The following is a 21,732-nucleotide window of genomic DNA, read 5'->3' as shown; positions in this document are numbered from 1 at the left end:
TAATCACATTTCATTACATTTTTTTAAAAGAAATTCCATTTGATGGAGAGTCAGATTTTGAAAGAAGGTACAGAATATCTTTTAGGGAGCTTGCTTGTGACTAATCATGAAAATGCAAGTCAAACTTATTACGGACACATCAAATATCATGCAACGGAGAAGTCATACACATGTCTCCACTCCCCACACCACCCCCCTCCAGATTCAGTGTAGCAGGGGTCCCTCTCCTAAGTCACCCATGGCATATCTTTCCTCCTGAATGACAGGAAACTCAGACCTCAGAGTTGTCAGCACCTAAGCTGCCTGGTGACTCTGGATGCCTTTCAAAGCTCTATGTTTTCAATGTGTAAATGAATTTCCTAGGGCATGTTTCCACCTATTCATTACCTGATTTGGTTGAAGACACTTTAGCTTGAATGCCATCACCCAATAATCTCATACCCACAGAAAAAGATACATTTATCCAATATTACCCTTATACCACAGCAAGGGCTCTTACCTGAACCCTACACCTGAGCAGGCCCTTCTCTGGTGGTGCCCACTTCCACAGCAGGAGAAGTCGACAGGGTCATGGGGATATAGCCAACCACTAGACTCCCTAAGTCCTGCGACCCTGGAACTAGCCCTATGAACCTAAGCCTGTTGGGTTCAGGCCTGTACCCATCCTCTTCATGCTGACTGTCCTGTCAATGGTACATTCCTAGGCTCTAAGGGAAGCCACAGAGCAGCTATTTCAATAGGATATGAAAGGGGGTATTCATTCCTGTGTGCCCAGGGCACTACCAGATACCAGAAGGAGCTAGGGGTGGAAAGAGAAGGGAGTCAGGATAGGAGATGGGGGTCGAGAGACAGGTCTTGTCATGTTACCGTGTTCAAGGGCATCACTCCAAGAAGTCTGAGGACTGTACATTAGAACCTGGCCTTTCAGGTCACTCTGAGCGGTGCTTCTCAAATCTGGATGTGCTAACAAAGTATCTGGAGGTCTTGTTAAAATGTAGATTCTCACTCAGTAAATCTCAGGTAGGTCCTTAAAGTCTGCATTTCTAATGAGCTCCAAGATGATACTAGTGTGGCCGGTATCGCACTTTAAGCAAAAAGGATCCATGACAGTCTACCATCAAAGTAGAACAGCAGAACCTTTAATTTATTGGTTAGGTTGATTTGTAGCTTTCACATAACTGTGGTGTGGGAGCCTCCATCTGTACTCTTGCCTGAGCCCAGTAAATGTTAGGAACATCCCTGCATTTCTCTTTTCATCACTGACCTGCACATTTTCATAGAAATCTCATCATAAGGGAAGAGTGGAGTACAAAGTCTCCCCAAGGGACTAATTGTTTCCATCAATTTTGCTTCAAGCAGTGCGCCAGATAGTCGCCCAGGCTGTTCATAGATTATAATTCTGGTTCTGTGAACAAAGTGAGGATTCATCCTCCCTCAGCATGTCATCCACTTCCTCATCTTCACTCTTCCCAAACCCTTGGGCACCACCCCTACTTCCTAATAGTCATCCTGGAAACAGAAACCAGGGAGACCAGACCGGAGAAGAGAAAGCTGACACTCCCACCTGGGAAGATGCTGTGCCTTCACCTGTGACTTAGCTACTACACAGCTGTCCTCAGGGACTGTTCTCCCTTCCTCCCACAACACTCAACATCCTGGCTCTACTTTGTTCCTCTGAGCATCTTCCTGAGGCCCCAGGAATGAACAAGAGGTATCTCTCCATTTACTTAGTTCCTTGATTTCTTTTTTATCAGAGTCCCCTAATTTTTCACATAAGAGATCTTGTACACATTTTGTTAGATTAGCACCTGAGTATTTCATTGTGAGGGGGTGCTAATAAATGCTGTTGCCATCCACTTTTTCTCTCACAAGGAATTTTCTCCTACTTTTACTCTTCCCTCTTCTGGCACTAACACTACTCGAACTTTCCAGCTTCAGGCTACCTGTCAGTTTGTTTGTGAAATCTTTCTTAAGTACATATTTCATCATTTATGACATCACTCATGCAGTCACTTAACAAATAGATAGGGAAGATCTGTGTGCCTGCTGCTATTCTAAGCTCGAGGAGTAAGGCAAAGCCTTACTACAAAGCGTTCCCTATCCTCACAGACCTTATGTTCTAATGGGGAAAGGGGACAATAAACAAATGTAAACATTAAATCTTCTGACAGCAGTAATGCATTTGTGGAGGTATTCATTAAATAATGAATAAATGAATGCTGAAGTCCCTTATGGAGGCCAAGAAACTTTATTTTTGGTTAGCCTTTTCTATCAGCAATTTGAAAAAAAATAATCTCTTTTATGTTTCTATTGACTGCAGCCCCTGATTTAATGATGAGTTAACTTTCAGTGCTTAAGAAATACTTAAATGATTGACTGCCTGATGTTAGGAAGCACATTCAGGACTACTGGTCCTCATACAGACATCTGCAAGAAGAATGTTAAACTCTGAGATGGAGAATGCCTTTTAAAACTGAAATGGGTAGATTCCTCTGAATCTAAGGGACAGGGAGAAGGGCGTATAAAAGAATCAACACCTTCTTTATTTTACATTAAAATGTATGCTTTTCCCTACCCTAGATTCTAACTCAAATAGCTACAATCCCATAACCCTTCACCAAAATCAGGTTCGATTGAGCCACTGATGGTGATTTTTTAATTTACTCGTTCAGGTGTTGCCAAGAACCACTCGCAGAAACATGACTGAGGCCACGGAAAGTTTTACTATCCACTGGAAAATCCACAAATAAAAATGAAGATTAGAAAATGCATCACTAAAAATCTAATGTGCAGTTGGGTAGATGATAAACCAATTTGAATTAGTGAATTCTAATTGAAAAACTGCATGACAAAGTATTTTCCCATTAAAACGCGAATTTGCTAAAGGCATTTTCAATTATTTATCATGCTTCAGTAAAGAGCTTCACACATCCTAACAACACGGTGTCTTCTTCAACTTTGTCTACTGATCGAATTTTTAGCACAACAGCACCTAGCCCAAATGACTTTAAAAATTATATGCCAATGACCTTGACAATGTTCTTCAATTTTTATGAGGTTCTTTTTTTTCCCCTTTCTCTCTAAAGTCCTCATACCTAACTGAACAGATGCTTTTAACTTGATAACCTAATTATTATCTATGAGTGTTAATATTTTTAACCTTATCAGGCTTATCTGCATCCCAGAAACTCACAGTTCACTGGACTTCACTAGACAAGTGGAATATTTAGAAATTTTAACCATCTAAAAGGACATTTTAGATGAAGGACTATCTCCCTTTGAAGTTCACAAATATTTGAATGTCCTTTCAATTGCTTAGATAACTTACTCTTCTCAAAATCAGGGCAGAGGTGACTGCTGGGAGCCAAAATTGTAGATTCCAAGCCTACAGGGAAGGGAATATATTTGGAACATAATACCCTGTTGGTGCTCAATAAATGTTTATTAATGAGCCCCATTTTTTGACCCAGGCATGGAGAATAAATCCAAGGAAGGAAGATTATGCAAATAGACAGAAAGGTCACCCAGCCCTACATGGGGGTGTGGCCCAGGGTGGGGGCAGGACCGAGTCATTCAGGTGACAGGACATTCTCCTGGGTGTATAGCAGTGACCCCTGCAACCCCCATTCCAATAGTTATCTATTCCATTGTACAGTAACGTAGAAGAACATTTTAGTTCACGGCTGCAAAAACTGCTGTTTGAGAAAAAAAAAAATGTAAAAAACCATCTATCCTCATAACAGCTTAAAGAGATTCTTGGGCCAGAAGATGCTGGATGGAGAATAGAGTGAAGAGAATCAAAGCACGAGCCATGAGAACCATTAGCAATTGGTATGTCCACATCATGTAACTTCAGGATAAGGGAAAGCCTCTCATGAAGCCAGGCTTAAAAACATTTTTGCAGTGAACAGATTTATCATGAAAGTGACACGTTAGAAAGAATTACAAAGTCTGGGGATTCATGGGGTCCAAACTGATGCCATCAGGCAAGGGCCACTTCCAAAGGCAAAAATAACAATACAATACCATCTTCTCTGATACAAGAAAAGAAAAGCCACGAAACAGTTACCAAAATGCCTTATAAGATTCATATGCCTTTTCTCTCCAATACTGCAGAGAAAAATATCTGTATGATTTGGCATCAGTCATTAGCTATTTAAAATTATTGTTTTTAATCTAGGAAGTAAAACCGAAATTTGCTACAGTTTATTTTAATAAAATATTTATGATACTTCAGGAAAATAGCTAAATAGCTCTGATTTGAAAGTGAGCAATGGAACCGAACTAAACAGCTATCTCCCCAGCAGGACATACAGCTCCAAACACACACACACGTGAGACTGTCACGTCTAACATTAAACTCTATTTCATAGACGTGTTCTTCTTTTAATTGAAATCTTATCTGAGGTGGAGATTACCTCTTTTCCTTCAGCTACACTCACCTTTTCTAGCCTGAAGGCCCACAACTTGTGAATTATTAAACAATCATATTTGTAGCGGCAAATTGACTTTTGAGAGAATCCATATTGATTGAGATATTCAAGACTAATGATTTTGAGGTTAAGGTGTTTAGATCTTATTACCTCTCATGAACTAAATTGGTAGGGCTTTTTTTTTTTCCTATTTATAATATTTTCCATTAATAGATAGTCCAACTTGCTCTTCAGCCCTGAATCCACTCATCACACCCATAAGTGTGCCCAGTTGGCTTTCTCAACTGCAGAAGCACTTGATATGCTAACACAATGCCCTCACCCATAAAAGGATGGTAACTATGATAGGTTCGTCAGCTGGTTAGCGTTCTGTAAGTGGTCAAAGTAATAATTTTAATTGTTGGTTAGGTTGATTGGTCTTGCTCTACTCCCACGCATAATTCAGAAGGCATTTCTAAACCACAAATAACTGCCAACAGAGTACATCAGAGTTGCCGTATGGGAGTGCGGTGGTCAAAACTGGGTAAATCAATTGCTAGTTACCAGAAAAAAAGAACACGAAGTGCATGGCGAGATGTACTTCACCGTGGGTCAGCACCTCTGTCTTCACAGACAAAAGATAATACATGTTCCCATACCTAATAATTCCTAACAACAGTATTTGAGATGTTTTGCATTGACTTAGCTCCTCAAACGGCTCTTCAGATAACTGAAATGCTGAAACCCCACAGGCTATGGTCCCAGCACTTAATAAGGAAGATTATCTTTATGATACCGATTGCACATAAAATTGGAGTTTAAGTGTCTGCTCTGCCACTGACCAGCTATAGAAACTTGGTCCGAGTATTTAACATCACTGGGCCTCTGTTACTTAGTCTGAATGATGAGTGAATACTTACAGCCTAAGTTCAACAAAATAACGTAAATAAAAGCTTTTCAATTTTTAAAGTAAAGTGTCCATATATGTTCTTGTTATTATCCCTGACAGGAGAGTGAGAAGCTGTCTAAGGTTTTCAAGGCTGGGGGATGGAAGTCTCCAGTTCAAAGATTTTTCTCTCTCTCACCCCACATCCCAACCACCACCAAATCATGTTGACCCATCGTTCAAAGTATATCCAGAGACCCTAATCACTTCTCCCCACCACCATGTGTCCCTCAAGGGCCCAAGCCACTGTCTCCTCTCCCCTGGATTCATGCAGTTGCCTCCTAGTGAGTTTCTCTGCTTCTGCCCCAAACTCTCCTGAGTCTATTCCTTATATGAAGGTTGGAATGAACCTTCACAAAGTAAGTTAGATCATGTCACTCCTCTAATCAAAATCCTCTTAAAAAACAACAACAACAACAACAAAAGGCTTCATCTTCATCTCATTCAGAGCACAAGTCAGAGCCAGACAGTGACCTAAATGACCCTACACATGTAGCCCTGGGCCCGTTTCTTCCCTGCCATCACCTCTTACTGTTCTCTCCCTGGCATACCTCCCTCCAGCCTCACTGCTGACCTAACTTTCCTTGAATGTACCACACACCTCCTTTCCTCAGGACACCTACATCTACTGTTCCCACTGCCTGGAAGCACCACTGTCTGCCATCCACATAACTACCCCAGCAACTTCTTCAGGTCTTTTTGCAAATGTCATCTCAGTGGAGTCCTCCCTGACCACCCTATTGAAAAGTACATCTCCACCTACCTTCCTTCTCTCGAATTTTTCCTGTCATCTGACATCCTGCCTATTACCCTTCTTTGTTTACTTTCTTCCCAGATGTTAAGTTCAATGTGGGCAGAGCAACTGTCTCCTTTATTCATTGCTGTGCACCCAGAAGAGTGCTGGAATCATACATGGATGTCAAAGAGTAAAAGAAAGCAAGAAGGAAGGAGTGGATTCCAAACCTAGCCCTGCATTCTGACCACATTCTTGATTTTCACTAACCAGTAAACAGATGCCAGGTTTTTAACACAGTACGGGATCACGTTGCCATAAGTGTCCCCACCCCACTGGTTACAATGCTGAAAATCAGCCACAAACCCTGTGTAATTCCTGAGCTTAAAGCTAAAGTGGAAAGAAATGATTATCATAATTACAATCATTATCATTAACATTTCTGTTTATTTAAAGAAAAAAAACGTAGGTAATTTCCAACTATGTTCATCTTTCCCAAAATTGCTAACTGCCTTGAGCCTCTGAAATGCCTGATGTGACAATAACCTGAACTTGACCCTTGCAGATAATTCATTTGCCAAAGGGGGGGGGGGGGGGAAACAGCACTAAAAAGATCTCAACATTTCTTAAACTGAGAATCATAATATTTCTATTCCTAAACCACATATACATTAGTCTCCAAAGTTCTCAAGGTAAAGAGTAAAAATGCTGGTTTATAATTTTTTAAACAGAAAAATGGGCAGCAGCACTTTAAAACTTCTCAGTTGGAAAGGGATATTTTTGGTCAATGATCTATTTTTATTTCTGCTCTGCTGTTTCTCGAGGAGTCCAATGACAAGGACCTGTCCTTCAAAGTTTTAGTCTGTGGGCACAGAATTAGCATTTTCAATTACTTTCCCTGGATGAAGTATACAGGTTTCTTTCCCTTCCCACCCCCCTCCATTCTTCCTCTTTTTTCTTCCCTCGGAGGACAGGGAGGGCGGTTTCTGGGTTGCCCTTTCTTTTTTTTCTTTCTTCTTTTCTTTTTCTTTCTTTCTTCTTTCTTTCTTTCTTTCTTTCTTTCTTTCTTTCTTTCTTTCTTTCTTTCTTTCTTTTTTTTTTTTTCAGGATTATCTCAGCAGGCTACAAACATACTTTAAAAAAGTAATTTGTAAATCCTACCCCCCCCAAAAAAATACAAACTGCAGATAGGATTTAAACATCGAATGATGTATGCTTAAACCCTCAAGGCTATCTGTTTTAGGGAACACGTTTGTTTTGTGTCATTCTTAATCAGCAGACATATATTTTTGTTACTCTTATTGATCCTGCAGCAAAGTTAGTTAATTTTATTATCTTGGATAATATACTTGGAACAGTTACCCTTACAGACATTTTTAATAAAAACAAACATCAACTGGGAACTCAGAAATGAGATCAGATTGCTTTATCAAACAAGGAACAAGTATTGTTCTACTTCACATCCTTCTTTCAACATCCTATCTTTAGCACCTTTTTTAATACAACAATCTGGCCAGATCAAGGACAGATACAGAAAAGGGGAGAGACAAAAAGAAGCAGATTCTGTTTCATTTTTGGTAAATTCAGTAGCCCAAAGTGAGCCAATCAGAAAGTATAGAACCTGAAGTCGTCCTGCCAATTTCGTGGATGATGTTGGAGGGTCCTTCCTTTATTCTGGCTCTGATCTCTATCTAGCCAGAGAAATGAATAATTCTCAAACACTTTGGAAATATTCAGTGCTCATTAAAGGAGGCACCCGCAGAATTTTGAGAGTATTCACTTCAGTTCCTTCTATTATTCTGCTGTTCTACTTTCAAGCTTTGGGGGGGTGGACAGTGCTAGAGACACAGACGTCTGGGATCTAACCTCGTTGGTTGCAAAGAGCCATCCTTAGACTACAAAACAGTCACCTGATGGAATAACCAGGACATCTCATACACCAACGGAAAAGGGCCACCATTTGTTGAGCACTGGCTGCTTGCTGGTCCCCTGTAGAATTCTTTGTATGATTCCATTTCAAAGAGCAGATAACTGGGACAAGTCACTTTAACCTCTTCAACCAAAAAGCTCAGCATCAAATTGTCTTACCCTATAGCAAAGATTGCCAAGAGGGCTGCTGTCCATGATAGGTCCAACCATTGTCTGCTAGTTTATTAGCTCTGCAATCCTCCTAGGGCTGAAGTCTATTTTAGAGCATGTTTTGCAGTTTAACACCAACTAATAGAAACATCCAATCCAAGTTAGTTGGAAAGATCTATCCAGGAAAATTGCTAGTGTTAACACAAAAAAGTATGAAGAAATTTTTAGGTATGGAAGGTATATAAATATGCAAACTAGAAGTCATATTAATAATTCTAAATTAATACTACTTGAAGCTATATGAGCATAGCCTAGTATATCAACAGAGAAAATGCTCTTAAAAGCTTGTGTGTGTGTATATACAACACACGTACTACTTCCTTCCCCCATCCATTCCAGCACTCCCAGGTTCAAAGAAAAAGAAGTTGAAAAGAATGAAACTAAAATGCTTCTCCATGAGGCTGCAAATGTTTAGCTATTGGGCAAATCTCTAAGCCATGTCCGTGCCACTGGTTTTATTCAGTTTACCTTTGGCAGGTGTAACCTTCATAACCCAGTGTCTCCACTGGTCTGACATTTACATGGCAATATCTTTTTAAAGCAATAGCCTTCAATGTTAAACACCTCTTAATTATGGGCTCATTGAACAAAGGTAGCATTCATCTCTTCACTTCACAAAGACAGGCAACGGCAGCGGTGGTAGCAATTTTTATTTGTAGGAACCTAACTGCCACTTAGACTCATTTTTATTACTCTTCAATAATGAGGATTGTGTTTTGTTTTGTGCTTAAACGATGGGTTGTACTCGAATGAATCTGTCTTTCCTCCTTATTACTCTTATGACTTTCATAAGGAAGGAGAGAGAAAGAGAGTGTTTAGGCACATTCCATTCTGTGTCCGGCCTTAAATCAAGTGCAAGGGGCGGGGGGTGGGGGGGAGTCAGTGAACCCGGAGCTTCCCCACCCCTCTATTAGTTTAATCAAGGTGGCCTCCAGAGCACAGAGCATCCAGAGCAAAGACAGCATTATCTTCTCCTTATACTATGCTCAGAACTTTTACATTTACATTGTCAAAAGGGTTAAAGGCAGTGGAATGTCATTTCTTTCCCCCTTATGTCTGTTTCTTATGTTGTTTGGAGAAATTATAGTTGCTCCATTACTGGCTTAAGCATTTTTTAGGAGAAACTTTCTTTGCAGTCTTCTAGACTGGCACATTTCCTCTGCCTTCTGCGAGGGCATTGGACCTTACCTGTCAAGCCCTTTCCAGTCAAGTTCTAATTCAACCCGAAGATTCTTAGGAGGAAAATCTCTTACCAATTGGAGACTACATAAACTAATTTTCCAGTGAGGTCTTGTACTTCTGTTTTTAACCTAAAAAATGAAGTGGACTACTTTGTGAAATTTTTAGCTACGTGTGTAGTCTTAATTTCACCTTCATTTTTGGAGAATACTGTCTTCTACCCTTCTACACAGAATGTAAGCGGAAAAGTTCCTTAAAATTTGACAATAAGTACAAGGCCAAGGTCCCACAGCTGGCTGGTACCTGGCCCTCCAAGAGCCTAAAGTGTCCTGATTCTCTACCCAGACTTCCTTTGTCTATGAATTATTTCTAGTGTCAGACACTTGCAACCCCCTGAATTGTTGGGTGAGAATAATTTACCAACAGGATGAATGGGGAAATGAGACATGGAGAAGTCAAGTCACTTGCCTAAAACAAGGGTTGGTGAAGAACTGCCACTGGGCCAAATCTGACTCCTCTGACTTCCATGCTCCCACATGCATCTGTTTTTTTAAATAAAGTTCTATTGGGACACAACTGCACTCATTACTTTGCATGCTGCCTAAAGCTACTTTTCTATTGGAAGGTCAGAGTTGAAGAGAAAAAGGAAAATATTTACTGTCTGGTCTTCACAGAACAAGTTGGCTAGCTCCTGGCCCGAGGTAGACAGTCCGTGTCAAAGTTGGTAGTAAAACCCAGATCTCGGGATCCCTGGGTGGCACAGTGGTTTAGTGCGTGCCTTTGGCCCAGGGCGCGATCCTGGAGACCCGGGATCGAATCCCACATCGGGCTCCCGGTGCATGGAGCCTGCTTCTCCCTCTGTCTGTGTCTCTGCCTCTCTCTCTCTCTCACTGTGTGCCTATCATAAATAAATAAAAAATTTTAAAAAAATAAAAAAAAATAAAACCCAGATCTCACTCTTTTTATACAGAGAATAAAATATGATCTATTCAAATGTGCTACACTGATCCTACCAGAGTCAAGAAAGGTCTCCCAGACACAGTGTGCTAACTCTGCAAAGTCACATCCATTATCTATCTTTTGATCTCTATCCACATTCTTAACCCCACGGCCAACTCTGTGTCTCAGTTTCCCAACGCCGTGTGCAATGCTCCTGAATGCCAAGCTCTTCAGTGACAGGGCAGGAAAAGCCATCTCTATGCATATCCCCCATCATGCTCCAGTAATGTACAGCTACGCTGTATTGAGTAAGACATTTTTTTCTGTGTATCCAGTGACAGAATGAAAACTGGGCTATTTTGGCTTCTTGAAGAAGGAGTTCAAGGTCTCTTTCCTCTACTGTTTTCTCTCTTGACTCTTTCTTTCAGAAAAGAAATCCAGAGAATATGTTCTCCAGAGAATATGTTCCTGGAGCTGATCTGCTACATGCTTAAAGAGATGAACCACTTCAGAAGCTGAAGGCCACAGCCAGCAGGTGCACACGGGCAGGTCTCCTCTCCTGCACTCACGTGATCTGACAACCTGCCCTAAAGAAGTCTGCTCTCATGCTTGGGCTCTTTCCTTCTCCTACTGTCTGGTCTGTTCTCCTGGATGTTAGCCAGGTAGGCTCACAAAAGTAGCTTACACTGTCTTGACTCTGAAAACTGAAAAGCCCCTTTAGCGGTACATTACTGGATGGGCCTCTGGCACTATCTCCTCTGGCCCCAGTTCCTGAGACCCCATGGTGAGGACAGGCCAGGGGCCTTTCCTTGTGGGATACTTATGTGTGACTCAGGATTGGCCTCATGGGGCATTAAGCCTCTCCTCTGAACTTACTAGGGTCCTGTTCTTGGATCTGGCACTAAAGACATGGCCGCAATGCAGTATAGCAGTATTACTCCCACCCTTGCCCCTACTCTAACCGATGATTTGCCAGTCATACATATCCCTTGAGATTCTCAAAAGATGGAAAGCTTGCTCATGGCCAGGACTCTTCAATCCTTGAGTTATCTGGACATCATACCAGAGAGATAACACAGTAGAGTGGACCCAGGGCATTGGGATTCAAAATCCAGAATCAGTCACTCACCAACTGCTTGGCAAGCTACTCAAACTCTGTGCCTCCGTTTCCTCCTGTGTAAAAGGGGGATAATAAGAGTTCCTATCTCACAGGTATTGTGAAAATTAAAGGTAAAAGATTTAAAGTATTTAGAACTATGACTGGTGCCATAGTAAGAACTATAGTAAGTGTTTGGTAATTGGGATGGAAATTGAAATTTTGTTTTAGAGGCAAGTTGTCACCAACACATTAGGCGTATGGTCAGCTGTCCAATCAATTTCAGAAGAAGGCTTCACAGTGATCTAATACTACTGCACATGTGTCATCGAGCCCCTAGTTCCCTTTAAAGTAATTCCTAAAGCCCCATAACCTCCAGAAACAAACAATCTGATATCTGAAATGGACATCTCCCAAGGGAAGCTCCTAAAACATCACATTGCAAAACCCAAGGACTTTGCTCTACAAAACTATTGTTTCCCTTTCTTTCCTTTCCACCCAATTGAAAACCTAACTTTCTAGTCCCAGATCCCCTCTTACATGAAGTTCTTTCAATAACCCCATCTGTGGCATATTAAGCCCTACTCTGTCTTGCAGATTTGTGAATCTGTGTGGTACTATTGTTTGCCTTCTGCATTATACCACCATGCATGGAACGACCACCTTGCTGTGATCTCCAGGTCTATTGACAGCTATTTTTCAGACATGGTCTGTGGCCTAACTTTGAGTCATGTGTGTCCAACTATCTTTCAGACATCTTCAGCCATGCCCTAAAAGAAACTCAAACTTGAAAAAGCTGACACAATTAAACTCACAATTTTTAAGCCAAGTCTATACCATTTTTGTATTCCTCATCAAATTAATGGCACCCCTGTTTACTAATTGTTTTTTTTTTTTCAAACCAGCAATATATCCTCAGTTCCTCCCATCTCCTCTTTCCTTATCTAATAAACGACCAGCCTTGGCTAGTCTACCTATCGCTAGATTACTTAAGTCTATCCCCTTTCCAACTCCACAGGCACTGCAGCAGTTCACACTCACATAATCTCACTCCAGACTCCAACCCTTTCCATCCATCATCCCATGCTGCTTCCTTACCTCAAAGGGACTATTCCTCTGCTGTCTCACATCACTTCAATGGTATCCTCACTCCTTCAAATAAACCCACATCCAACGCATGTTGTTTGGAATGTCTGTGATAACTCTGCCCATAAGCTGAACAATCTTGGCTCCCTCTCTTGCCTATACTCAACCATCTTCCATTGTATGCTCCAGCAATACAAAACCAGTGTCATTTGCAAAATATTTCAGGTGGTCTCCTGCCTTACACAAGTTTTTCTCTCATCTTATAATCCTTGTCCTCATCCTGATCACAGGAAAACTTCTATTTATCCATAAAGTCTCAGCTGAAATGTTACCCATTTGAATCCTTTCATGACTCTACCATTTATTGAGCAACTACGAAGAGAGCCAGATACCATACTACTCACTGGTTATATGGCAGTGCACATGAAAGCAATCCTGGGAGACAGGGATGCCTTTTCCACGATGCCACCTCTGGCCCTATTCCCATCACAGCAAGAATGGCATTGAGTTGGAGTAATGTGCATGTCCATCCTCCCACTCCACCGTAATTTGCCACAATGCTCAATAAAACACATGTTGAAAGAATGAAAAAGTATACTTTGTCTCTTCAACTAATTTGTCATCTGGTTTCATTGGATTTTTCAAAGGACATAATCTAATACAAGGCATAGTGGTCAACAGTACAGGCTTCGGAGTCTAACAATCTCAGTTCCAAACTCGGTTCCACTATTCATTAGCTACGTGACCTTATGCAGGCTGCTTATCTTCTATAAAGTGAAGACAAGAGCGGTACCCTGTTCCATAGGGTTATTGGGAGGAGCCAGTGAGGTAATACACATATATTACTCAAAACAACACTTGCCATAAAGCGACTCTCCAATAAATGTTAACTTTAATAGTTTTATATTTAATACTGTACATCTGCATATGTAAGCAAGAGCAAATCGTGGAAATAAATAAAAATGAATCTCTCAGTTCAAGTAGTCACCTCCTCAACAATTTTTACCTCCCATATGATTTCTTATTGTGTTGAACTTAAAGAGTTAAATACACGCACACAAGCATTTTTCCAACCAAGGCCTGTCGTCAGAGGATGAGGGTCGGGGAAGGGAGTGCTGCTGGTTATGGATGTTAAATCAACAATTTTTTCTTACAACAAACCCCTGGCACCCTGTTCTCACCATGTCATGGCCTGTGATGACTTAGTGTCTCCCAAGCATGACCAAGCGATTAGCAGGGCTGTGTCTGGGCATCTCGACAGTAATGGGAGCTCTCTTTCCATTTGCCGTGTATTGAAGGCTGAGCGCTTCGCTGCCTCGTGCATTTTCAGCTTGATGAATTCATTATTCTCCATAGTTTTCTCCTCCCTCCTTCGGAGAACACCTTTCCCTAAAATGCCAGGAATTTTCCCCTCATTTTTAAAAAAATGGGTGTTTTTTTTAAACATGAAACTTTGATATCAAGTCTACAAGAGCTTAGCTGCACCCAAGGGCACTTTTCAGAAGAAGAAAATAATGAAACGCAAGTTCTCTGATACAAATACCAGAGCATTGTCTTAGATAGAAAGCACACAGGTGGAAGTTGGGGATTTTTCTAAGGAAAAAAAAAGAAGTATATATATATATATATATATATATATTTTAGATTTGTAAAGGAACAAGGCAAGTTATTTGTCCTATTGGGCAATGATATGCTAGTCTAAACAACAGACCTGAGAGCTCATCTCCCACTGTTTGCTCTTTTCCCCCATAAACAAAGCCCAGCCATGTCTAGGGTGCATCCTTCCTTCCCCGTTCCCCCCGACAGACACTGTACCCATGGACAGGGATGCACTTGGAGGGTGTCAAGGGAGGGCAACTTCTGAAGAGCCTGTGGTTTTATAAAGCTCTTTCAGGAAAAATGGGAAAGAAAGGAAATTATCCTAATGGAATGGAATAGTAGATGGTAAAAGAACATCTTACTTAAGACCAATCTGTAGCTTCCAACCTTATGCTTTTCATTCATAAGACTGGCTTTCAGAAGCAAGAGAATTCTAGGGGAGAACTCTATTCTGCAACAAGCAAAAGACAAAAGCCTTTTTCTAATGTTTCTGATTCAAGACCTAGAGCTTAAAGAAAAACAAGGACTCTGCCTACAAAAAGGGTGACATCACATGCTCTGGTCTTTTCAGCCACCTTCAGGTACCCAGGTCACAATCAATTTTATCTGCACACACACACAAGATAACATGAACTATCGGAAAATTTTCTCTGAGGGCAATCAGGATAACGGTTAAGAGCTCTGACCCAGGGTCGGCCTACCTGAGTTTGAAACCTGATCAGTTCAGAGACCTTGAATGGGTTATTTAGCTAAGCCTCAGTTTCTTTGTCTGTAAAATGGGAACGTTACTACACACCTGATATGTCACATGGTGGTTAAATGAAACAATACATGAAATGTGCTTAGCCATGTTTAGCTACTCTTAAAGTTAGTATCAGCCCCAGGGCATTGGTCATTTTTTCTTTTTGGTCATTCCCTGGCATATCTTCATATATTTAATTTTCTTTTTTCAAAAGTAGATATACATCTTTCTGGATGAAAACATTTGTTATTAATCAAAATTATTCTTATTTTATGCAAATATGAATAAAATGGCCCTTCTATGGAGGCTTTATTTGTGTCTATATATATGTATAATACACACACACACACACACACACACATATATTTTTAAGAATCCCTCCAAAAAGTTGGTAACACATGACAGCAGTGCTTTTTGCAATGAATGCCAGATTATTACAAAAATGCTTCCCTCTACAAAATGATATTAAAGAGATCCTGCCTGCTAATTAGGTTTCTTACATATAGCAAAGCCTTATCCCCCCGAGGGTGAAACAATCCCAAATGGATAGCTCTTCCATTAGGCAAAATAACCCCTTATCCTGCCACACTTACAGGCACAACCTTGCTGTGGTCACACAGCTCCGCTGATGATGCTTCGGATCTAAATATAGGGTCATGGTGCTGGGGGAGGGGGCTGAGAATAATAAGAAGGGAGAGTAGGTGGAGACCCATGTGCTAAAAATAACCAAAGAGCATGACTACATTTAGAGCTTCCCATGTGTAGGACTCAAGCAAATCCCACGCTTTGTTTCCAGAAACAAAAGAAACAAGAGCTATGTCCAGGTTTCTCTGAACCTCTGGCAGGAACATACTCTTCTTTATATTTTTTTCTTCTGAAGAATTGAGAACTCGAAAGAAATCCCTACGATCACTTTAAGACCTTCTAATTCCCTAAATGCATCCATACCACACTTACGGAATGACCTGCTCACGGTTGCTGGCACTAGCTTCATGCAAAACAGTTCCCCAAACATAAAAGTTGTATTCAGCAAAGCCTTAACAGCCAGAGTGCACACTGCAGTTTCAAGTATCTGTTTCTCTAACATCTTCAAGATGGATGCTTTTTTACAATGTTTTGGCAGAAACAAACATCTGTTTTGGGGATGATACCTGAGAATTTTAACCATTCCTATATTGGAAAAGTGCTGACCAGAAGAATGTTTACAAAGATTCTTTGTGCAGTGAGGATGGCCCAGGCATCTTTGTCTGCTCAGCAGAAGCACAACCAACCAACATCACTGAAAATCTCAGGGCTGACTCCCCTCAAGATTTTCCTAGGCTGTCTGCTACAGAAGAGAATCTCGTACTGAGCCCCCTGGAGAATTATCTGCATAAGCCTGGGTTATTCGCAGATAATATTTGGTGACTAATCTGCATTTCTGTCAAATTGAGAGAGGTCTACATGCTAGTAGATTTGTGGAGTCCCAAGAGAAGTTTGGGTCCATAAACCAGTGAATGAATTCCATTAATACATATATGTAGCTTTTCCATCTGTGACATAAATGACATTTTTTACTTGCCTATTTCTGAGTATTCTTTATTAAATAATAAACTCAAGAATAATTTCGTGCAAATCACCAGTGTATGTAACCATTATTCCCTGTTATTACCATGGCTTTCTCACAGGCAAAAGTGAGGCTCCAATTTCAGAACTGTGGTGGAGTTTGCCAGTGTGGGCCCTTTTATGGCAGGTCCAGGTTCCAAGGTTACTGTCACAAAACCAGATCTATCAAAGATCACTTGGAGAGAGTCTGTGATTACTCTTAAATTCAGAATGTATTTATGAGAGGCTGATGAGGTAGGGCAAGTTCTTTTGAACAGCTTTATAAACCACCTTATGGGTTTACCCAACCCCACAAGAATGGAACCTTGGTAAAGAGAGTCTTTAGCTAACAGAGGTGCCTCCCCCAGAGAACCTCCACACACCAGAAGAGGCTGGTCAATAAAACTCAGAGTAATGTTCTGGAAACTTCACCCTCACATCCATGCTGGAGAAGGAAGAAATGGTGCAAATTTATCCAAACATCTCAAAGGCAAACTTGTTTCCCTGATAACTAAATTCCAGTCAATATCTTCCTGTGATGGAAAAATCCTCCCCACTCCTATATTTTTCACATAAATGATAGGCTGATCATTTTCAGTTAATAAATTGCTTTTCCATAAAGCTAAATGGGATAAAACTCACCTCTCCCATATTGTAGAATGCAATAGTGGTCAAGTCTTGCTTAAAAGCCATTTGTCTGGTGTCATTCATGGTATCAGCTACCACAGTCTCATCACTCACTTCCAGGGGTGGGGGGTGTATGTGGGGGATAAGGAGTAGCATTCAGGACAGCTGATGGCAAAGCCCTAAGAGGGTAAATGCATTAAAACTTTTCCCTTAGACTTGATCCAGAAGAGTCAGGCTGGATAGGAGAGGCTTCCACACAGAGACAGGCAAGGATTTGGGAGGCAAAGGGCTAGGAAAACTTCCATACAGATGTAAACCAGTCCATGGGAGCTAGAATACAGGTCTCCTGGACAAATGTGAAACAAAGATCACGATAGCTTCCAAAAACTGTGCTGTGGGCAAAGGTACTGAAGCTGAGGGGAATCTAAGCTTTAAGTCTCCTCACTACAGAGATCCTGCCAAAGCCCCGTGTATACACAATTACGTATTTTGGTGACATTTCCTAAAGCAAGGAATTTCAACGACAACTGAGCTCCAACTTTCTCTCCACACTTCTCCTTGGTTGGATGGCCTAGGAGTGGCCGCAGGCATTCTTGGCATTTGGTTAAGAGACGGATGAGTTGGTAATACGTTTAGCTTGAGTGTAATGTGTCTAAATATGTGGTTCACAATCATTTCCACATATTGCTAGTTAAACTATCGCTAGTCATCCCACACAGAAATAACTTTCAGGAGTGCTCCCACCACTCCATCAACCATGAGCACCAACATGTCTGAGAACACAGGGTCAAGGGTCATACAGAGATGTAAAGGTGCCCTTTGGGGGCACTGATTATATGTGGCCTTGGAAGAAAAATAAGGTTTGAAATGTCTGAAATAAGTTGTGGTCTAGAAGATTCTTCTAAATCTCATAGCTCACATATGAAAGAAGCTTGACAGAATTTTTCCCAAAACTTGACAACAATCCTAAGAATTTACATAACATTGCCAATAATGAGTAGTGTAATGGAAAGAAGTTTTTTTTTAAACCATCAATAACAAAAAGCAAATTTCAGTCACCATGCTAGAGGAAAGACTAAATTATCTTTCTATTCTCTCCATAGAAAAGGATATCACAAAATCTTTGTTGTCATATGAAGAGACAATCAAAGAGCATGAAGCCATAAAAGGTAGGAAAAACTCTTTTAGAGATGAGTGTCAAACAGCTAATTAAATGTTTGTTATTTTTCTGAATTTTTTAATATTTTGATATGTGTAAGCTTGGCTAAATTTAAATATTTTTGTGATTTCCTTTCTCGTTCTGAACAAATGTTCACTGTCGTAGCTAATTTTGCATTTTTAATTTTATAGCCTTTTTCTAGCATTGCTATGTTCAAGACAGGGATCATGCAGGCATGCTTGAACCAAAAGTGTAAAAAGCCAGCAACTCATAAAGAAGCAGAATGCTAGTGGTACCAATGATTCTCCAGGGGGAGGATAATCACTGCTGCTGCCTGGTCCAGCTTCTCCTTCCTGCTTGGAAACAGGTTTCCAATGCTAAAGGTCTGGAACATCTTCATGTGTGTGTCTTTTTATAACGGATGTGATTCCATTACCATCATACTTCTTGAGAGGGAAACTGAATTTCAGGGGGAAAAGGAATGTGAGGTATGTTGAAGGTGTTTTATCTAAGCTGTCCTTCTAGGTCCTGTAGAAGAAGCCCAGGTCCAGAGTTTGATGAAGACACTCCTTTCATGTCTACTTTTTTTTTTTTTTCATGTCTACTTTTTTCTTTCTTTCTTTCTTTCTTTCTTTCTTTCTTTCTTTCTTTCTTTCTTTCTTTCTTTCCTTCTTTTTTTTTTTCCATATGGGCTTAAGAACAGGACAGTTAGCCAAGATACTCCATGGATAGAGCAGAAATTCATCAGTAGCCTGCTCATGTCCCTTATCCTTATCTATTCAATGTAGGCTGCCTCAACTGTCATCACCTCCCTTTTTTTCTGAATGCCAAAAGGCATTCTCTGCCCACCATGATGGTTTGCCCACTTGCTTGCATGGTGATGTGCCAAGGAATCAATCCCCCATCACAGCCTGAATCAAGAAATGACACAAGTGCTGGTATGCAAATATGCCATCTCCTCCACTTCTTGGTGGATCACTCCAAGGCTTCCCAGAGTTTTCCAGCAGGACTGAGCTCCGATTATAACTTCTTTGATTACAAAACCTTTTATTGGCTGTCTTCCTTTCTCTGTTTCTTCACTTTTCTACTGAGATTATTTCCCAGATAAACTACTTGCCATGGAACCTTTGTCCCAGGGTCTGTTTCTGTGGGAATTCAAATTAAGGCTCTGGGGTATTTAAGCCTCAACAGGGAAAATGCATTTGGAAGAGAGTAGGGACATACCTATAGTTGCATAATTACTATGACATTGCTAATTATAATTAACTCCAGAAGCTGTATGCATCCATCAGCATCTTTCTTTCTAATCACCTTGACTTAGAGACTTGAAGGGGAAAATGTCTTACCATCACGATTCAGGTATTCTATGAAAATGATAGAGACTTTTTGGACTATCTGTGAAAAACTGTTTTATCTCACCTGGACCTCTGCCCAGGATCCCTCACACTTGCCCTTTACTTCCTTCACTGTAACTTTCAACACTCAGGGTGGGCCTTTGCTTGTAGCTACAGAAAGTGGGTAACAAGCCCACTGCCTCCGGCCTCCTTCCTGTTTTATGGGACTTCTTCCTCAGCTTCGTTGTTTATCCAGCCCTTGGCCCTGGCCTCCTTCTTAGTTTCTGTCCTTTTGTTTGGGAACCCCTTCTCTCACATCCAATGGGTTTTGATTTGATGGCTTGACTACTTCATTCATACTTGGCTTCCCTTTGTGGATCAGTCTTTGGGTTTGGTAACCTCCCTCATCTACCTTTCCCTGGCTAAGATGCTGGTCCTTACACTCACTATTCTTGGCATCTGCCCAGGTGACTCGTGTCTTTGGGGAGCAGAATCAGACAATTCTGGGGAGCCCTCCCCTTTATCCCTAGTAATTTAACTCCATCTCAAGGAGAATGTCTATTATGAGTACTTATTCGGATAAAACTGAACAAGAAAATAAGTGTGCATAAAGAACAAGAAAAAGCTTCATATTCATTGCTAGAGGGCCTCAAGTTTTTTATTCCATTCAAGGGAAGGCTAAGAGTTAACCACAGTCAGTTGGAATGGCAACAATCACACTTCAGCCATGAGACCCGAAAGGCAGATGTTGCAGATGGGAGTCCTCACCTGCGCAGGTGCCTACTATTTGCATTCAATTACTTGTCTGAAAATTGAGGCATGGGTAATTCCTGCCAATAAATGAAACTAAACATCAGATACCAGTATCTTTTTTATTCAAAGAGAGATATTTATAGACCTACCTGATGCATCACATCACCTTCTCTCCAGTTAAGTTCAATAAGCAATAAATGAAAGTATGATTTTTTTTGAGATACCACCAATCAAAAAACTCAGCCCACATCTTTGACAACATGTATGCATGAGTGTGTTTAAATGCAGCCCCTGATTTCCTTCCTCCCATTCTGACGTGCACCCATTATTCACTTGTGCCCAAAAACTCAGTGATGGCTCACCTTTTCCTTCACATTCAGAGAAAAAGTGTGTTTCTGCAGCCAGCTTGCCGCTTCCTGGCAGTATGTCTTAATTTCCATGGGTTTCCACTATGCCTCAACAGCAGGTATTTAGAAGACTGAGAAGAACTGGTGAGAAGAAAGGTTTTCTGTATCAGTAATTGCTGGGATGTTTAAACAGTTGCCTGAAGTTTACTTTTTTGAGAGGGGTGGTCTGCCTTTAGCCTAAATGATTGATGTGTTAGGCGGTGAGGTTCAGGGGGAAAAGAGATATTCTCAGCCCTTTATAATGATTTTGAGTTGAAATGTGGATGATAAACAAGCCACATAAATAACCTACAGCAACATTAAGAAAATCTCTGTCGTATCCAGCAGTTCTCTTAAAATTATCTGATTTCACAAAGGAATGTCATTACTAGAGATTTTGCCAGCAGGGGTCTACTCTTGGGTCAAGCCATCCAGATTTTGTCAGTGGTGTCAGCAAAGCATATAACCTGAAGGATACCATGAAGGTCAAAGATGGTGTCGCTAGAGCAGTGGCTTTTAATCAATGTGCACCCCTGTTCCAGAACACGGATGTTTTGTAACCTATATTGAGTTCTATTGTTAGGACTTGATGGTGAGTGGTACCTCACCCAAAAATTTTTAAAAAAAGGGATCCCTGGGTGGCGCAGCGGTTTGGCGCCTGCCTTTGGCCGAGGGCGCGATCCTGGAGACCCGGGATCGAGTCCCACGTCAGGCTCCCAGTGCGTGGAGCCTGCTTCTCCCTCTGCCTGTGTCTCTGCCTCTCTCTCTCTGTGTGTGTGACTATCATAAATAAAAAATAATAATAATAAATAAATTAAAAAAAACGTTTTAAAGGTTAAAAGTATATGTAATTAAAAGCAATCAAAGCAAATGACTTAGCCCTACCTGTACAGTTCTTTTAACATTCACCACATGGTACTACTTTGGTCTCATAAAGTTTAGAAAAAAATAGCTAATTTCATGTGTCACCACTTCAAATGGTCCTAAAAAGAGCACCAAGTGCTCTGCCATCTAAACT

The 21,732-nt window shown here is 40.9% G+C and overlaps 1 protein-coding gene across 26 annotated transcripts in view; it reads right to left on the bottom strand.

The window, feature by feature from the left end:
• ESRRG (estrogen related receptor gamma) overlaps positions 1-21,732 on the bottom strand; it is a 618,074-nt gene that overhangs the window by 461,945 nt on the left and 134,397 nt on the right. For 9 of the 26 annotated variants that reach the window (XM_041722047.1, XM_041722064.1, XM_041722050.1 and 6 more), the window contains one exon: positions 20,691-20,816. The exons of the other annotated variants lie outside the window; for them this stretch is intronic. The gene's annotated coding sequence lies outside the window, so the exon portion shown is untranslated. The remainder of the gene's footprint in view (positions 1-20,690; positions 20,817-21,732) is intronic. 26 annotated transcript variants of the gene reach the window in all.

This window comes from Vulpes lagopus, chromosome 11 (assembly GCF_018345385.1).
Source record: "Vulpes lagopus strain Blue_001 chromosome 11, ASM1834538v1, whole genome shotgun sequence".
Lineage (NCBI taxonomy): Eukaryota > Metazoa > Chordata > Mammalia > Carnivora > Canidae > Vulpes > Vulpes lagopus.
The sequence above is the reverse complement of the archived record's forward strand: the minus strand, read 5'-3'. Positions and strand labels throughout refer to the sequence as shown.